The sequence below is a fragment of the Microtus ochrogaster genome, chromosome 10, assembly GCF_000317375.1.
Source record: "Microtus ochrogaster isolate Prairie Vole_2 chromosome 10, MicOch1.0, whole genome shotgun sequence".
NCBI classification, from domain to species: Eukaryota; Metazoa; Chordata; class Mammalia; order Rodentia; family Cricetidae; genus Microtus; species Microtus ochrogaster.
Genome location: NC_022016.1, coordinates 32,113,335 through 32,131,534, shown reverse-complemented (window position 1 = coordinate 32,131,534; position 18,200 = coordinate 32,113,335). Strand labels below are relative to the sequence as shown.

The following is an 18,200-nucleotide window of genomic DNA, read 5'->3' as shown; positions in this document are numbered from 1 at the left end:
CAGATGCTGCTGGTACATCTCCACCAGAGCGTGCACAACCCACCCAGTCCTGACTTTTCTTTGTGTCTGTGTGTCCAGCCTTTCATTTCCAAGTGTCCCCAGTCAGGTTTCCAGGATCAAGCCACAGTGGACACTGTATTTGTTGCTCCACTAGGCTCTTTCTCAAGGCAGCACAATACCATCAGTATAGAGTTGGACAACCTGAAGTCCTCAACAAGAGAAGACCAATGAATACTGCCCTGCCCTCCCCCGAACCGGAGTCCTAAACATCCTCCCAGTCTGGGAAACACACTGCACTCAACACTGCTGGGGGCCCCTCTTATCAGTTGCACTTTCCTCCCCAATTCCATCCTCCACCTCTCTAAGGGGGGACCTCCTTGCTGTTCTGTAATATCTACAAAGGCTGCCAATGCAGTACAGAGTCTATACTTTCATTTCAAACGTTGTCGTTCTGGACCACAACTTTTGGTGGTGAGTTTCTTTGTCTATCTCCCTTATTAGACTAAACCTGGAAGAAAAAAAAAGAAAGTTACTGACTTCTGCATCCCCACTTCCTCCCAGTGTCTGGATTATAATTGGTTTTCAATAATAGTTTACTGAATGAACTCCTGAATCAGTGAACCAATAGACAAAAAAAATGAAACTAGTCATACATTTTTTTTGTTTGAATTACTGTCTGTGCTTATACAGTCACGTGTCTCTTAACAGGGTTGCTTTCTGGGAAACACACTAAATGTAAATGTCAAAATTGTATATGTATCATAGGTGTACTTACAGAAAGCCAGGAGGGAGCGCCTGGGGCATTCCCAGGGGCATGGCATGCCACTGCCCTGCTGTGCTGCCAGTTACCGTGGCTGTTATGCACACATCACTAAATCTCCTAGTGTGCTGGTTTCTTCTAAACTTTGTATCAACCAGTTAAGTATTTTCTTAAAATGGTTACAGCCATATTCTTTTTCTATTTGTTTTGTTTATTTTGTTGTTGTTGTTGTTGTTTGTTTGCTTGTTTTTGAGACAGGGTTTCTCTGTTGCTTTGGAGCCTGTCCTGGAACTTGCTCTATAGACCAGGCTGGCCTTGAACTCACAGAGCTCCTCCTCTCCCCTGCCTCCCAAGTGCTAGGATCAAAGGCGTGTGCCACCACCACCTGGCACATAGGCACATTCTAAGCAAACTTTTTTTTTCATATTTAGCTTCCCTGAAATCAGAGTGATTGTTATTGTCAATGGTATCCTGGAATCCACTGGGAGGATTTCTGTCTTCTTGGGATATGATGAAGTAATCAGGCTGTTCTTACACTAGGCACTCCCCTGAGGACAAGGTGACGGACAACACAAGAGGATGCCTTGCCTCGTACCGCCCTTGGCATCTGTTCTGCCCACCTGCCACCAGCCACAGGCACCTTGTTTTACATGAATTTCTTCTTGCTTCTGCCATTCCCATGGAAGCTTGGGGAAGCAACTCCTTCCCAGATACCATAGTCACTCTGCTGCTGCTGCAGTCAAACACTCTAACAGAAGCATCTTGAGGGACAAAGGACTTACTCTGGTACACAGTTCAAGGGTCCAAGCCAGCATCAGGATGGGGAAAGCCAGGCTGCAGAAGCCTGGAGCAAATGGCCACACTGAACCCACAGCTGGAATAGAGGTGGCCAGGGAATGCACACTCGTGCTCAGCATCCAAGTTCCACTTACATGGTCCAGGATCCAAGCCAGGGAGAGGTGCCATGCATGGAGGGGCAGTCTTCTCAACTCAGCTAACGCAAGCAACATGATCCCCATGGGCATACCCAGAGGCCCATCTCCCGGGTCACCGTAGGTTCTGTCAAGCTGACAGCATTAACCATCACACCACAGACCCAAAAATGCCAAGAGCGTCTGCTCTTGCCTGACACTATTCCTTGAATAGTATTACCTTGAAACAAACCAGATAATAAGTAGGAAATGAAGAATCTCTACAAAGCTTCTGCCTTACACCTGGTCAGGAACATCCTGGCTTCTTTCTATGTTGCCAACCCCAAGACAAAAGAGATTCCCTATGGAGCTGGCCCGAAGTTCCTCTGATACCACATTCCTCCGCGGGCAGAACAATGTCTTATCACCAACCACCAAGAAAAATCAGAGAATGAGTTCCACTCTCCAGATGTGGACTTGCTCTAGACTGGATTGTAAATCTAGGAAAAGAACCTATCCTCAAGAGAGCCCTAACTTCGTGTGGAAAGTACACGGTAACCATTATAGTTGCCTCAAACTGTACCCTTGTCTCAACAGGATAGCCAGGGTCTGGCACAAAGTAGAGATTCAACAAGCCCTTGGGACCTGGTAAAGGAACTGAGTGTCATAAGAGACCATCATTAGGGGAATAGCCAAAGGGGCCGTGTTCACTATGTATACAACGCCCTGCTAAGCAGTCTGTTTACATGCTACACCCTGATCCTGAAAACCACTGAAGACACAACTACTATTTAAAGTCCTAGCTGACCAAAGCAATATACTCCAATAGTCCATGCAAACACTAAGTGAGATGGTAAGCCATCCACTCCCAAGCCCCTAACCTGTGTTAAGACGCTCTGCTCCCTTCTGATGGTCTTCCATTACCAAAGGATGATTTGCCAAGGACTGTGTTAAGGGCCTTTGCCTGCTGTGCTGAGGTAATCTAACTTAGAAGCCAGGCTGTCCACATTCAAAAACTGTCTTTCCACAACCCCATAGTGCCTCTGTGTAGCAATCCTCCAACTTCCAATAAGTATTACTAGGCATCCTATGGGAAGCCAAGAGGCCTTTGGGAGCCAGGGAGGTGTTCTCCCAGCAGAACAAACCTCTACACAAACCTCCCAGTACAGGTTTTTCTAAGAAAGAGATCCTAATTCAACACGCATGTTCACCGCTTCTCCATTCTTGTCTTAATCTCTTTGAAAATTGTTTCCACACCTGGAGCCTGAAATCAAGCAAGACTGAGCCCTTGAGCACCAGGATTCCCTGAAACCAGATCTGTATGTTATGAAGACTCTGCCAGGAGACTGAAGCAGGTCCCATGCCCCTCCTACTCTGTGCCCTTTGTCCCTGGGTTACAAGTACAGTTGTCCGTATCCTGAACTCCAAACTTAATCAGTACCCATTAAAACAAAAACCTAAGAAACAGAGAAAATACTATTTCTTTTCTAATCAGGAAATAATATTTTCTAATTGAAAGGAAATAATATTCCCTTTCGAATTGAAGAAGAAGGGGTGGGGATCCCCGTTGTGTTGCTTGTTTCTATCAAGTGTTTACTGTACTGGAGACTCAATCTATGAGGTTAGTGATCTGTCACTCACTTACTTTATATCCCAACAGCAAGCGTAATCTGTCTAAAGCACACAGGCAGCAAAAGCCAGCCCCAGGATTTGAACCGCAGCCTACCATGCTGAGTTCAGGGCCCTTTTCACAATATTCAGCTAAAATTGAAAACCAAACCTTTGGTACTTTCAATAACAACAGCATATGCCACAAAAGCTGGTCTTTCTTGAGCTCTCCCCCTGCTAATCACCTACCCGACTTCATGATTTTTATTTGCTCCGTTCTGTAGCCTAAATCAAGGTGTTCGAAGGGCGACCCTAGGTAAGGCATAGCAGAGACAGGGGCTATGATTCCAGGCCAGGTTAGGGAAATTCCAAAGACTGCTTTATGAATGATGAGGAGTAGAATTTAGGTTTCATTTCACTGTTGTTAGGCAAAGAGCAACATGCTAAAAAAAAACAAAACAAAACAAAACAAGACAAAAACAGCTGTTTGGGGTGGGTGGTCGGGACAGAAGAAGAAGGCCATGGCCACAGGATGGCAGAAAGAAAGAAGAAATAATGAACAGAAATTCAAGCTGGGCTGCACACAAGTCCTAAGACATACCTAATATCTCAGTCTAGAAGATGCTTGAAAAATCAGGTCCTTCCAAGTCCCCAGCATGGGCTGCCCTGACTCCTGGCCCCTATGTATGATCAAAAGGCTGTTGCGTATGATAAATATTTATACGGTTCATGAAATAGCCACCTATATAAACAATATCAGAAATGTAGCACAGGAAACCACACATGTCACAGCTGATTCCTCAGCAGACATGCCAGCTGCTCAAACGCCGCGTGAGGAAAGAAAAGAGAACTGGAAGAAAATCAGGGCTGCTCTTTGCAGAACTATGCCAGCCATCCCTAGAAGGGAGTAAATACTACAGCATCTCTGCTAAAGCCAACCCCTCAGGAATTGTGCTGCCCGTGCACTCCCTTCTTCCCCCCTTAAATAATCTAGTCACAGGGAGACTATTTCCCAGAGCCACATCCCCGGGGAGTAGGTGATCTTACCTCACCTTGGAGTCTGCTTCTTAAAGAGCCACTCCTCCAGGGTCAGTTTAGTTAGTGACAGCCCACAGAAACCGTGTCCCAGGAGCGGAGACGGAATTCAACGTCCTCTTTCAACAGTGATCTTTGTACTCTACTGGGAACTCATGGACTCCAGCCTCGTGCAATTTACTATTTGGTTACACCGCAATCAGGTTTGGGTAAGACTGGGAGCTAAGAGAAGCCACAGGGAAGCCTGGACTGTCCACTTCAGTCTTTAACAGGAAGGAGTCACAACTCCTGGGAGCGTATCTCACATGCTCGACGATGGTGAGAAAATTTTACACAGCAAGGAAAGAGTCAACACGGCAACAATACCTGGTTCTCTATAGTATCTGCCAGTACTATCCAGGAACAAGTGAGAGCGGCCTGCCAACGGACACTTTCCCTCCTGAAGGGAAAGGAAAATTGCCTATGACCGCTCTCCTCCTCAGCTTCGCAGCTCAGGGGACATAATTTTTAGAGCTGTCTGATTGCCAGGAGTAGCTCAAAAGAAATAACCCCCGATACTTCTTCGATTCCCAAGCCTGTAGAATCTGTGGCAACTAAACAATACCTTCCATCCAAATTCACCTGTGACATGGCGCAAACGTACAAGCAACGTAAGTGCGCTTTGGATGTGAAGTATGGAGTGACCAGCATGGGGTAGCACCCAAGTGTTTCTCAACCTGTGGGTCACGACCCCTTTGGGATCAAATGACCCTTTCACAGGGGTCGCCTAGAACACAGAAATTTGCGTTGAGATCCATAACAGTAGCAAAATTACAATTGGGAAGTAGCAGTGAGATAGTTTTACAGTCGGGGGTCACCGCAATGTGAGGAACTGTATTAAAGGGTTGCAGCATTAGGAAGGCTGAGAGTCACTGCACTGAGGAGAAGGGACTAAGCCAAGTCCCTCCACAGGCAGAGGCTGAGAAGCCCCTGGAAGAGAGCACAGGCCATGTCCAGAATTCACCTATAGCACAGGGCCTGATCCAGTGCAGGCGAAAGGGGAGAAAGGGAGAACAGGGAGAAAGAAAAGCAAAAAATGTCCTTAGACAACAAATAGCTGCCAGACTTCCTGCCCAAGGAAAGCCCACAATACAGAGAAGGAACAGAAAATGAAAATGCCAGTTCTCAGAGGCAAGACAAATTCAAAATACTAAATGAAAACAAAACATGTAGCAACAAAAGCATCTGTCTACAATGAAAGTCACCCACTCACCCCTCGAGTGATCAGTCACGTGCCCAACTGTGAAGACCTAAAGACACTGAACACCAGGGCCTCCCCTGTGAATCCCACAGCACAGAGATCATCAAACCCCTTCCAGACGCCATGCATCAAGAGAAAACACCACCCATCACTTTCATTGTTTCTGAGCTCAGAGGTTCTCCAGAGAAGCTCCAAGCAGAAACACAGACGTTATCCTAAGAAGAGAGGCATCTTGACAGGGGAGCATATGGCCTGGTCCTCCTTGGCCATCTCTCTATCACTAAGGCACAATGTAGAGAAGGTCCAGCCCAACCGAGGAACTCATTCCGAAGCTGATGGGTGGATGCACCACTGTGACAGAAAGAAAAGCAATGTCCTTATCCCAACAGGCTGATTTGGGGAAAGTGCTTTAACACACGTCTCTCTTCCCAGCACAAATTGATACAAATTCTGTACGCCAAGTGACTATTGGGAAAAATAAGAGAAGAGGTGAGCACAGAAAGGATTCGAAAGAGGCAGTCCCTTTAACAATAAACAGTACAGCATCACCAAGAATCCAGGGCCTGGCAACTCAAAATGATGCTCAGACAGACTCACCACAACTCCCAGCACTGAATCTCCTCCTGACTTCGAGACCTTTTAATATGTATTGCCAAAATTAAGAAGACCCAAATTCTGCGCTTCTCAAAGAACGACTACACAGAGCAGCCATTGGAAACGGAAGCTGTGGCACACAATGAACTTCACAATGGACTTCAGACCTTCACTACTGAATGTATTTTTAGGCACATATCCACCATAAAAATGAAAAACCCATGACAGAGTTAGCTGTACATCTTCTAAGTATATATCTTCTATTACCTATATTTATTATTTACCCTTCTTTCTTTTCTACACGTATACTATACCCACACATACATTTGTTTCTTTATCTATTATATGTGTATGTGTGTGTATATATAATATATATATGAAATTTTGGTTTGTAATGGTTTTTATTTGCAAGCTTTTTAATACTAAAGCTTATTTAAAATACATATTACCTATTATTAGATCTTATCATCATACCTAAAATCTCATTTCACACACACAGACACAAAGCCCAGTGATGTTTTTCTCTGTGCCAGTGTAAGACAGCAATGAGACTGAAAAAGGAATTATCCTGATTTGTGTAATAGGTAGTCACATGTTGCTGTGGATTGGGTGTTTATGTCCTCTGCACCGTGGGCAGAGCCTTTAGGGATGAGATCAGGACACTCATTCAAGGGGCCCAGGAGATACTTCAAGCAAAAAAACCTAATGTGCCTAATAAAACTGTAAATAGCAGCTAAGCGGTTTCTCGCTTTCTATCCTACTCAGCCTTTCTCCGAAGAATAGAGACCTTTGCTGCTGGTGCAGGAGCTGTGATTCACACCAGAGGAGAACTCGGGCTCGTCCACACTTTGAGGGCCTTTCTGTTTTGTAACAGGCCATTTATTTTTAAAAGATAAATACAGGGTAACAGGAAGTGTTCCAGTTACTGTTTCTATTGTTGTGATAAAGGTCATGACCGAAAGCGGTTTGGGGAGGAAAAGGTTTGTTTGGCTTACGCAGCTAGGATCACATTCCCAGAAGGAAAGTCAAGGCAGGGCTTCAAGGCAGGAACCTGGAGGAAGGAACTAAGCCGACTGCTAATTACTGGACCTTTCCTCACAGCTCGCTCAGTCTGCTTTCTTAAACAACTCAAGACCACTTGCCCAGGGGTGGCCCCACCACAATGGGCTGGACTCTTCCACAACTGTCATTAGCCAAGAAAATGCCCTACAAACGTGTCTACAGGCAACTGATGGAGGCATTTTCTCAATTTAGGTTTATCTTCCCAGAAAACTCCAGGGTGGAGGTTTGAATGAGAATGAATGGCCCCACAGAATAATATACTTGAATGCTTGGTCTCCAGTTGCTGGAGTGGACTAGGAGGTGTGGCTTTGGAGAAGATGTGTTATCATTCTCTCTCTCTCTCTCTCTCTCTCTCTCTCTCTCTCTCTCTCTCTCTCTCTCCACAAACACACACACCTCATTTGTGGATGTAATGTAAACTCAACTACTTCTCCAGCACCATGCCTGCCTGCCTGCCTGCTTATTGTCATTATTCTTCCATGACAGTCATGGACTAACCCTCTCAGTGAGTCACAAGTTAAATGCTTTCTTTTATTAGTTGTCTTGGTCATGGAGTTTTATAAGCAATCAAATAGTAAGCTAATACATCTAACAAGTGTCAAGTTGACAAAAACATGCCTGAGGTCCAATGAATGGTCCACCTCCTAAGGTCGTCATGAATAAACCGCTCACTCATCAGGAGACAGCCCAAACCTCACCAACAAACTTTGAACCAATGAAACTCTGGATCTGCCATGTCCTCTTTACTAAGATTCTTGTTCATTATTTGTGTTGTCACCACCTTTCCTCCCCCTTCCTCTTGCCCTCCTCTGGTAGCTTCCATACAAACCTTGTGTTCTAAAACAGCCCTCGCCTGCTTATAAACCTTCTTCTGTTGCCCCCATGACTTTTGTAGCGGGGTGAAAGGCTATAACACCCACTACTGTATACGCAACTTCTCCCATTCACACACAGAGGGAGCTGAAAGGGAAGGATCAGCCCCTTGGAGAACATTTCAAGGTCCAGTGTAGGGGGAAGAGACCATGTTCAAATTAATGTCTAGAACCCGTACTACTGGTGAAGCCTTGGGCACCAATCAAACTTCCTTGACCCAAGTCTTTATTCTGAGAGGCGTTCTCAGTCATCATAAATTAGACTCCGTGCTCTGGTTAGCAAATGCTGCCTTTACAGCTTTTATTTTATTATTTTTGTGTATGGTTGGTTTTGCTTGCATATGTCTGTGTACTATGTGCATGTCTGATACTCATGGAGGCCAGAAGGAAACATCAAATGCAGTGTGACTGGAGTCACATGATTGTGAGCTATTATGTGAACATTGAGAACTAAATCGGTGTCCCATGGAAGGACAGACAGGATGAACAGCCAGGCCTCTTACCCTCTGAGCCATCTTCTTAGCCTGATAACATATCTCAATAAATCTTACTTCCTTATATTTACAGAGAGGAACAACATAATATAATATGGCAATAAGGGGGACTAATGAGTTGTGAGGTTGGAAAGTTGTCAATCCATTAAGTAATCGAATAAGTTTTTAAATAAAAAGAACTAAGGCTTCTCTTCCTCTAAAGAGGTCCAGAAATATAATCAACAGTGGTGGTGTGAATGAGAACATCCCCCCACAGGCTCAGATGTTTGAACACGGGGTGCACAATGGGTGTCACTGTTTGGACACACTAAGGAAGCATTAGCAGGTGCAGTCTTCCCAAAGGAAGTGCATCCCTGGGGTGGGCTTTAAGAAGTTATACCCTGCCGGGTTTGCAATGCATTCTCTCTGATTTGTGATTAGAGTTGAAGATGCGGTCTCTTAACTCTCTGCTCTAATCTCATCTCTCCACGCCTTCCCCTGAAACTTCCCCACTCTCCCCCAAGGGGGGGGGGAGTTCTTTGTGAAACAGTCCTATTTGTCCTAGAACTCACTGCGTAAACCAGGCTAACCTCAAACTCACAGAGACCCACCTGCCTCTGCCTCCCAAGTGCTGGGATTAAAGGTGTGTGCCACCACTGCCCAACCTTACCCTAGAAACTTAAACCAAAATAAACTCTTCTGTGAGTTGCTAACTTATAGTAACTAATGCAGCAACCATTCTGTGTATACGGCACTCCTCTTTGTGACTGTCCTACTCCATGACAGGGAGCCAACTTCAAGAGGAAGGAAGGGGAGAGGATAGAGTCCATCCAGATGAGTATCCATGGACCCCTCGCAGGGTCTCCCCTTCTCCAAACCCTACTGACACTCAGGTTCACCACAGGCTCGGACTGAAGATCTCCCGTTGCCTAGAAGTAGGAAAACGTTTGAACTGGCACTAAGTGGGGTGGGTGTCCTATCCTAAATGTGAAGCGACTTTACTTTAATTCCTGATTTGTCCTACAGCTACAATATGGAAATGATAAGCAAACATGAATTACTTTCACATATACTCCTCTTTCTGGGAAATGAATTCCTAACCCTTATTTGAATTATGAATAACTTAAATATACATGCAGTTTCTCCCCTATCACTTTCCCCCTCCAAGAGGCTGCTGTTGATTTGCTAACATAATTAACTACGAAATCATTTTCTTCAGAACCAGTCCTTCAAAGTAATGCCATCATCATTAGCATTTTGGCCGAAATCCACGGGTTTTCCCAGAAAGTCACTCAAATTAAAACAGCAGAAGATCCCACCAACCTTAATGAGGATGCCAGACAGACATCTCAGGCAGTCTCAGGGAAAGCCACAAAATCCATTCTGCACAACAAAACGCCTGCCTCAGACAAAGGCCAGAATGGCTGCGGTCTTTGGTCTCGTCTCATGTCTACCTGTTCATGAAACGTGGACAGGTAGTTAGAAGGCCCAAGGACAAAGGCCTAAAGCAGTGTTTCTCAACCTGTGGGTCACAGGGGTTGCAGAGCAGATATCCTGCATAGCAAACATTTACAGTACAACTCATAACAGTAGCAAAATCAGTTATGAAGCAGCAATGAAATAATTTTAATGAGGAACTGCTTTAAAGGGTCACAGGATTAGAAAAGTGGAGAACCACTTCAGAACCTAAAGGATCAGTTATTTTTAAACTAACACAGCCTGCCACTCCTCAAACACACCCGTCAGGATTATCCTGGGCTAAACTACCAACATAGATACAGCTGGGATGCCGCTTCTTCACAGGCCCTCCTGTCGGCTTCTCTACTCTAGACCTTACCCCCCACCCCCCGAGATCACCCTCTTTATACCCCCCACCCTGCACAACGGCCAGTTTGCTGTCTGTGACCTTAGCGTTTCCTTTTCTAAAACAGAGATACTAAGTGTACGGTTCACACAGAGAGAAATTAAACAAACACAGGCATCTCCAGCCTCCACAAGTAGAGAAGGGTTATAAATTAAAACAATACTGAGATACAATTTCAACACAAAAGATTAGCAGGCACTAAGACTCTGAATATACCCACTTTCAGTTAAGCACCGACAGGTACACTTTCCCTGGGACAGCAACTCACTCAGTCATTGGCGGGATGACTCGGCAACACCTGTCAGCTTTCACCATCTACCTTCGCTCAGCAGTTTCACTTCCAAGAACTGATGAAGCATTGGTTCACCACAAAGCTATACAAAAAAATGTCCATTCTAACCCCTTTTACAAATGCAAGCGTACCCTTGCAAGAAGAAAAAAAAAGACGAAATTAACACCTGTTTATTGAGAAGGGATTTTTTTAAGGCTGATATATTTAAAAAAGAATAAGAAAGAAGAACGACGGAAACATGCTGAATCACATAGTGTTAACTTAAAAAAAGCAAATTCTGCCAAGCCTGGTGGCTCACACCTACAATCTCAGCTGATCTGAAAGGCTGAGGCAGGAGGATCGGTGTGAATTCAAGGCTAGTCTATACCACTTAGTGAGTTCCAAGCTAATCCTACAGAACGAGTCCCTGTTTAAAAGACCAAAATAAACAAGCAAGGAAACAAACAAAGAAGCCCTTAGATGATATGTTACGACCCCTTTGCATTGTCCTTTAAAGGAACAGACACGGTGGTGCGAATCTGGAACATTATTACTCAGGGTGACCAAGAACGATGGTTAGAGTATTATTAGAATGCTGTTCCTGTTACCCGTGTCTTCCACGAGACAGTGCAGAGGCTAGGCGAGCTTGGCTGGTTCATAATGCCAACGAGTACGATGTCTTCTATTTCCCTTCCCATTGATGAGGGCCCCCTGAGTACAATATAACTAGACGAAATGAATCAATGGTCCACGCCTCCCATCATCACACAATAATACCAAAAACAGTATGTTCTTGAAGCATAACAGCACACATGTAAAAATGTCATAGTAAAAAAATCCATTATTTTGTAGGTTCGCTAAAAAAAAATGATGTGTCATTGAGGGGAGAAGAGAAGCAGCCCAGGAACCCTCACAAACTCAGTGAAGGGGGCAGTAACAGTAATCTTCCTCAAATCCATGTGCTTCCCTAGGAAACCAATAGAAAGCAATGTTCCCTGTGTTTTTAACAATTGCATTCACACGCACCTAAGTTTTCCTTGACCTTATTTATTTTGAAGCTGACCCCCACCTTGGATAAAAACATAATTCCATAAGGAATTATGGAGGTTCTCTGTGGCAACCAAGGGTGCCAGAAACTTAATCCCAGCCAAAGGCCATGCTAATCTTGCCTACAACCCTGGGGTGCCCACAACAGCTGGACCCAAAGCAATGCTTCTGAGAGGTGAGGGACCTCCCAAAGACCCAAGGGTCTTCAACAATCTGCTCTTCCCACCCATGTCACAAGGCAATTTTTTAAAATCCTAAATTAGACTCACTCTAACAATAAAGTTGCCACATAATTCTACTATCTCAGAATTTGGTAAGCAAACTGAGTCTGAGCTGTCTAAATCACTCTTGATTTTAAAACCTTTTTCTACCTTTGACTTCTGTGCCCCCCCCCCACTTTCCTAGTATCTCTCTCATAGCCAGTTAGCAGAACCCAAGTGACTCAGCATTTGGCCTTGTTTGCAGAGAACTTTAGAACAGCTCAACCACAAATCTAGTTAGATAGCCAAGGACGAGCAATCAATTCAACCTAAATAATCACTCCTTTCCCCAGCCCTCCCTGGACCCTGCCCATACAAACAGCACTGTATAAGGACCCCTCTCTCTGACCTCCACTGCATTGATTGAGCTATCCTTGCTAATGATGGTTTCCAAATAGAGATTTCTGGAGAAAAGTATGTTTCGTCTGGATAAGAGATATAATTTTCCTTTATACCTCAAGCTCATTTCTTCCCCCAAACACACTCTCCACTCTTCCCTTCTATTCATGGAGTATGTTAACTCCATTCGGGTGTACTTCTACCATCCAGACCTCCAGGTAGTCAATCTAGCCTCATCTTTTGCATAATTCCTTTTCTAAAAACAAATCTATTTCTACGGCATCTTACATTTCCTTCTAATACACGTATGTCTTTTATCATGATCCGCCTGGCCTTCTAGAGGGAAAGTTCTTCATTATTACTGGTGTCTTGGTATTTCAAAATCCCTTCTTCACCTTCAAGTGGTTCCTTTTATATGTTTTATTCAAAAGTTGTAGTTCATAACTTCTATTTTTAACCAAAGTAAAGTTATAGGAACCATATAACCTACACTCTCATATCTAGTGTTGTAACACAGTCCTAGGCAGAATACAGAATACTGCTCAGAGTCCAATTGACAAAGCATAAAACAAGATTCCAAAGGGTGAAATTGTTTGCTTTGTTTGCTTGCCCCTGAACAAATCTCAAGTGTATTCATAAAAATACAAGGGAAAAAAATAGCACTAATGGTGTAAATACATAGTGGCTACTACAAAAAAAATAAAATAAAATAAAATAAAAAGCACAGGGCTGGGGAAATGGCCCAGCAGGTAGGAGAATATGTATGAGGACCTGAATTTGAATCGCCATCATTCTAGGTTTGTTTGTCTGTTTCTTTGTTTGGGGTTTCTGGTTTTTGTTTGTTTGTTTAAGGCCCAGCATTGTGAATTAATAGCAGACAGATCCTGGGAACTTGAATCGTGGCTGAACGGCAAGGTCAATAAGACAGAGTGGTAGAACAGGACACCTGATCTCCTCCTCTGTCCTTCAGACAAGCACTTATGGGCACATATATCTGCATGTATACAGGTACACCCACACATATACAACCACCTCCCCAACACATGCACACAAATTACCATGCCTACAAAGAAACCGGAGCAAAAAAGCCAAAGTGAACAAAAAAAAAAAAAAGTAAAACAATGGTCAGTGAGATAGTATTGACACACACAATCAGTAATCAGAGGGAAAGACTGACAAAACTGTATTTTATGTTCCAAAAATCTAGAGGAAAAATAAGGTAAAAAGTTCAGAGGTAAGAAATGCAAAGAACATTCTAGGTTGCTGAAATTCAGAAACTAAGTAATGTCTGCAACGAAGAACTAATTCTATAAGATTACAGAATTCAAGCAAAAAAAAAAAAATACTTGTGAACTTTAAAATAATACAATAGAAACTATCCAAAATGGAATTTAATATTATGGGGAGCAATAGGTGCACATGAATGGAGATGTCTGAGAAGGGCAACCCACTAGAGCTGGAGTTACAGCCAATTATGAGCTGCCCAACATGGATGCTGGGAACTGAACCTGGGTCCTGTGGAAGACCAGCAAGTACTGTTAAACACTGAGCCATCTCTCTAGCCCCAACAGAAAGATTAAAGTGGAAATACAAAATAACTTTAGGAGGTCAAAGGACATGAGAAATGGGAGTTCTTAAAGGAGGTAAGAAAAAGCAAAGAGTCAACAGAAATATTAGAAGATACAAAGACCAAAACCTCTCCAGATAAGATGAATGGCCACAGACTAACCTGCTGCAGGCAAACTATCATTGACTCTGTCTTCCTAAGTGATCCTGCCAGGATGACAACTAAAATGATGGAATAGATGACGTAATAGTTCCCAAAGAAGAAATGGGGCAAGAATGCTACTTTAAATTACCAAGAGCTGAAAACTTCTGAAATCCTGTGAAAAATGTGGATATTCAGGTACATGAGCCTCAAAGGCCTACAAATATCTCAGACATGCTCTATCCCAAGAGGACTACTTAGGTACATAACTATATTGTCTAAATGAACTTTCTGGAAAGCAGCAACAGAAAAAAGAATGTCACATACAGAGACGCCTCCATTAGAATAATAGTGTATTTCTCAGCAGAAACTCTACTCATGGGAAGACGGCAGAATGATATAGTCAGTGCATTTTTTTTTTCCTTTCTAGAAAAAAATAAATCTAGCAAAAGTGTCCTTTATTAATGAACAAGAGATAAACAAAACAACTATTCCTGGGAATGCATCATCCACTGGAAGATCTGTCTGAAGGAGACCTAAGCAGGGTCTTCAGGTCCAAACAAAAGGATCATAATGAATAACATAACAATAGGTTACAGGAAAAACTCACTGGTAAGGCAGACATAGAGTCAATGTCAGAATACACTACTAGTATAACAAAGGCAAGCAAATAATTTTTAACTCCAGTATAATAGCTACTAGACGACAAAAGTATTAAAAATAACAACCATGATAATTTAGTAACGGACGCACACTACAGTAAAGAAGTAAATTGTGACAGTTTCATATGTGGGTCATCTGGAGATCCAATGTACAGCACAGTGATAGAGTTGGCATTATATTCTTGAAATTTGTTCACAGATCAAAGTATAAGAATTTTTATCACCAAAGAAAAAGGATGCTATATCAAATGTTACATGTGTTAGCTGGTTTGCCTGTAGCAATTATTTCAAAATGTACACATATATAAAACATATCGTTTAAATTGACTAGTTTTATTCTGCCTCTACCAGCTTTAGTTAATATACATATCCGTGGATATGTTATCTATATAATCTATAATATTATATATTATATATAAATCTATAATATTATCCATCATATTATAATCTATAATATGAAAACAATCTTACAATCTATAATCTCATAATCTATCATATTATCTGGAGATATGTATATTAACATATACTATTGGTATATCTGTGAGAATACTCCCAGAGAGGATTAACTGAGAGCAGAATTACCCTGGACATGGATGGCACCCTCTCATAGCCGGTGTGATGAAAGAGGAGAAGAGAGGGAGCCCACTAGTGAAGCATATTCTTCTTCTTTCTACCTTTCTCCCCTCCTGGCCAATGGTGTGAACTGTTCCTACGATGATGAACTGACATCATGAGCCAGAATAACGTTTCCTCCCTTCAGTTGTTTTCCTCCTGGGTTTCTCACAGCAATGGGAAAGCCTAAGAAGCACAGACCCCTCATCCTTTAGATCAAATGGCTTTGGACTTGCCACCCCCTCACACACAACTTCCGGCCCAGGTGACTTCATTGTGGAGTTCCACTAACCAGAGAGAGAATAGATAGATTAACTCCACATCCTCCAGATACCAAGAAGGAAAAAGCATTCCCTAACTCAGAAAACACAAGAAAGGAAAATTATAAATCAATATCCATGATCAACAATGATGTTGAAATGCTTAAGATCTCAGCAAACAGAATCTAAACCTTACAATTAATTGCATGTCAGTTATTCCTCAACAGAACCTCCTACTAACTATGATAGCACCTCTCTTCCTGGGATCGGCGTCAGTGTTGAGTGACAGCCCAGGAGAATAGCCATTTCAGACCCTCTCATTGCTAAGAATCCAAAGATAGGGCTTTGCAGCAGTGGTGGAGGTGGTGTTGGTGGTGGTGGTAGGTGGTGGTGGTGGTGGTGATGGTATTGATGGTGAGTGGTGCTGGTGCTGGTTCTGATGCTGGTGGCGGTGGTGATAGTGGTGGTGATGGTAGTTATGGTGGTAGAGGTGATGGTGGTGGTATTGGTGGGTGATGATGGTGGTTTTGGTGGGTGGTGGTAGAGGAGGAGCTGGGGTGGTGGTGGGAGGTGATGGTGGTAGGTTGTGGAGGTGATGATGGTGGTGGTGCTGGTGTAGGAGGTGGTGGCTGTGGTGGCGGTGGTGATGGTGGTAGGTAGTGGTGGTGGGTGATGGTGGTGGTGATGGTGCTGGTGGTGCTGGTGGAGGAGGTGGTAGTTGTGGTGGTGGTGGAGGTGGTTTTAAACATAGAGCAATTGTTGTGATTTTAAGTGTAAGTTTATAAAAAAGAAACTAGATTCCAGAAGACACAGCTCACAACAAAACTCATCACAGCCTAGATGAGAGCCTGGCCTTCTTCACAAGGGCACTCCACCTTCTGGGTTATTCCCGTCCCCAACATGCCTGATTTGACTTCCTAATCCTATGTCACCACCCCAAAATCATCTGCAGACCCTCCTCACCCCTACTTCCCACCCTCAGGCACCATAACACCAGCTCACACAGCCAAGCTGAAAGTCACTGAGTCCAGACCAAGCATGAGGGTGGCACTAACAGGAGACTCCAGAATGCGGAGGGGTGTGTCAGCACCCCCAGCTAGCAACTGAGGAGGGAAACATCGGGACTCACACTTTGCTCACAGTAAAGACCAGAAACCCTTTTTAGAAGAGCAAGAAAACGAAACAAAAGGCAAATCTACCATTTAAATGGAGCCACAGACTAAGACTTTAATTCTTCCTCACTGATTTGCTACTTAAAAGCAAAATCCGGTGGGGCTTTTCAACTCGCACTTCACACATAATCTAAGAATGATGGCCTTTCAGCACCTATGGCCATAACTAGACCTTTAACTAAGGTGAAAAAATAGTGCTGAGATATAAGCAATGCTTCGGTGAAGAGCCAACGAGAGCGGAGTCCCCCTCAGTGCGTCATCTCCATCCTGAAATGGACATGAAGTTCATAAAAATGAAAGATCCCCCTAGACCCTTCCTGGCCTACACCTCTGTAACAAGATGGCATTACCCCATCTAAACTGAAGTACAACTCAAACATTACCTATGGCTGCTCAGCTTCTAAAGCCATAAACAGCACCTGCCTTCAAAAACCTTGCATTGGCAAACCTGAAAGACTAAAAATGTCTGGAGAATTGTCTGCAAATTGTGGGGCCTGAGGAGAAAGAAAACGATTGTATTAACAGTACACCGGTCAGAGTGAGAGAGGGCTTTAAGCCCCGGACATCTGTGGGGCAGTCTTGGGGATCCGGGAAAAGCTGTACTCTCCCTTGGGCAGAACACCTCACCAGAAGGCATAAGAAAGTGAATCGCCAGCCAATACTTTGGCTGCTGTGAGACCCAAAGGTGAAGGAGGGAAACATCTAAGAGGCTGGAGAAGCTTTTCCAGGAGGAGCCGGCTGAGAGCGTGCCTGCAAGAGCCCCTGGGAGGGTCACTTACTTGTCCAATATGAAATCACATTCTAGCTAGCAGGCCAGCAGGCCACCACGCACAGCCGCAACGCACCCAGCGGGGCGGGACAGGCACGCTATGACTCCGCCTGCTCCAGACAGCCCCTCCAGATGCCTTTGTAAAACGCACCCTGATTGGTCTTTTCAAACGGGAGCCAGGAATGGCCAGTGCCTGTAAACCCGCCCCTTCCCTCTGTGGTGCCAGAACCGGTTCGCAAACAGGTTCAAACTCCTCCCTCGTTCGCTCTCTGGCTTTTAAAGGCGCCCCGGACACGGAGTCTAGTCTGTCCTAGAGATCCACTCAGAGTGCCAGACACCCTGGTTTATCCTACAGTATGTGATGGCTCTTTCCTGTCGCCCTCGCCTGAGCAGCCTGAGCTCCGGCTGGTGTAAACTTACAAGTCCCTGAACCCTTTGTGACCAGACCTAGTCAGGTGCTTTACAGGAATTCTCTAGCTTTCTCCTGTGGAGCCTTTGAAGTAGAGATTACATTGTAAATCTAGATGGATGATGGACCCCCGCCTGTGAGGAATTAACAGGCTGGATAATACTGTCCTTTCCAGTAAACTATGAGTTATCCATCCTCATCCCTCTGGGGATACTGAGTCCAAAACCTATTTGACTTTTTTTCTGGGCCAAATACCAATAGCAATAAGAATT

At 44.0% G+C, this 18,200-nt stretch overlaps 1 protein-coding gene across 3 annotated transcripts in view; it reads right to left on the bottom strand.

The window, feature by feature from the left end:
• Fggy (FGGY carbohydrate kinase domain containing) overlaps nt 1–17,634 on the bottom strand; it is a 373,913-nt gene extending 356,279 nt beyond the window's left edge. The window contains exon 1 of one of the 3 annotated variants that reach the window (XM_013348239.2): nt 17,530–17,634. The gene's annotated coding sequence lies outside the window, so the exon portion shown is untranslated. Of the gene's footprint in view, nt 1–4,326; nt 4,424–9,878; nt 9,916–17,529 lie in introns of those variants that run through there. The other 2 variants (XM_026781785.1, XM_005352745.2) reach the window with 2 other exon arrangements.
• Between the last annotated feature and the right edge of the window lie 566 nt (nt 17,635–18,200).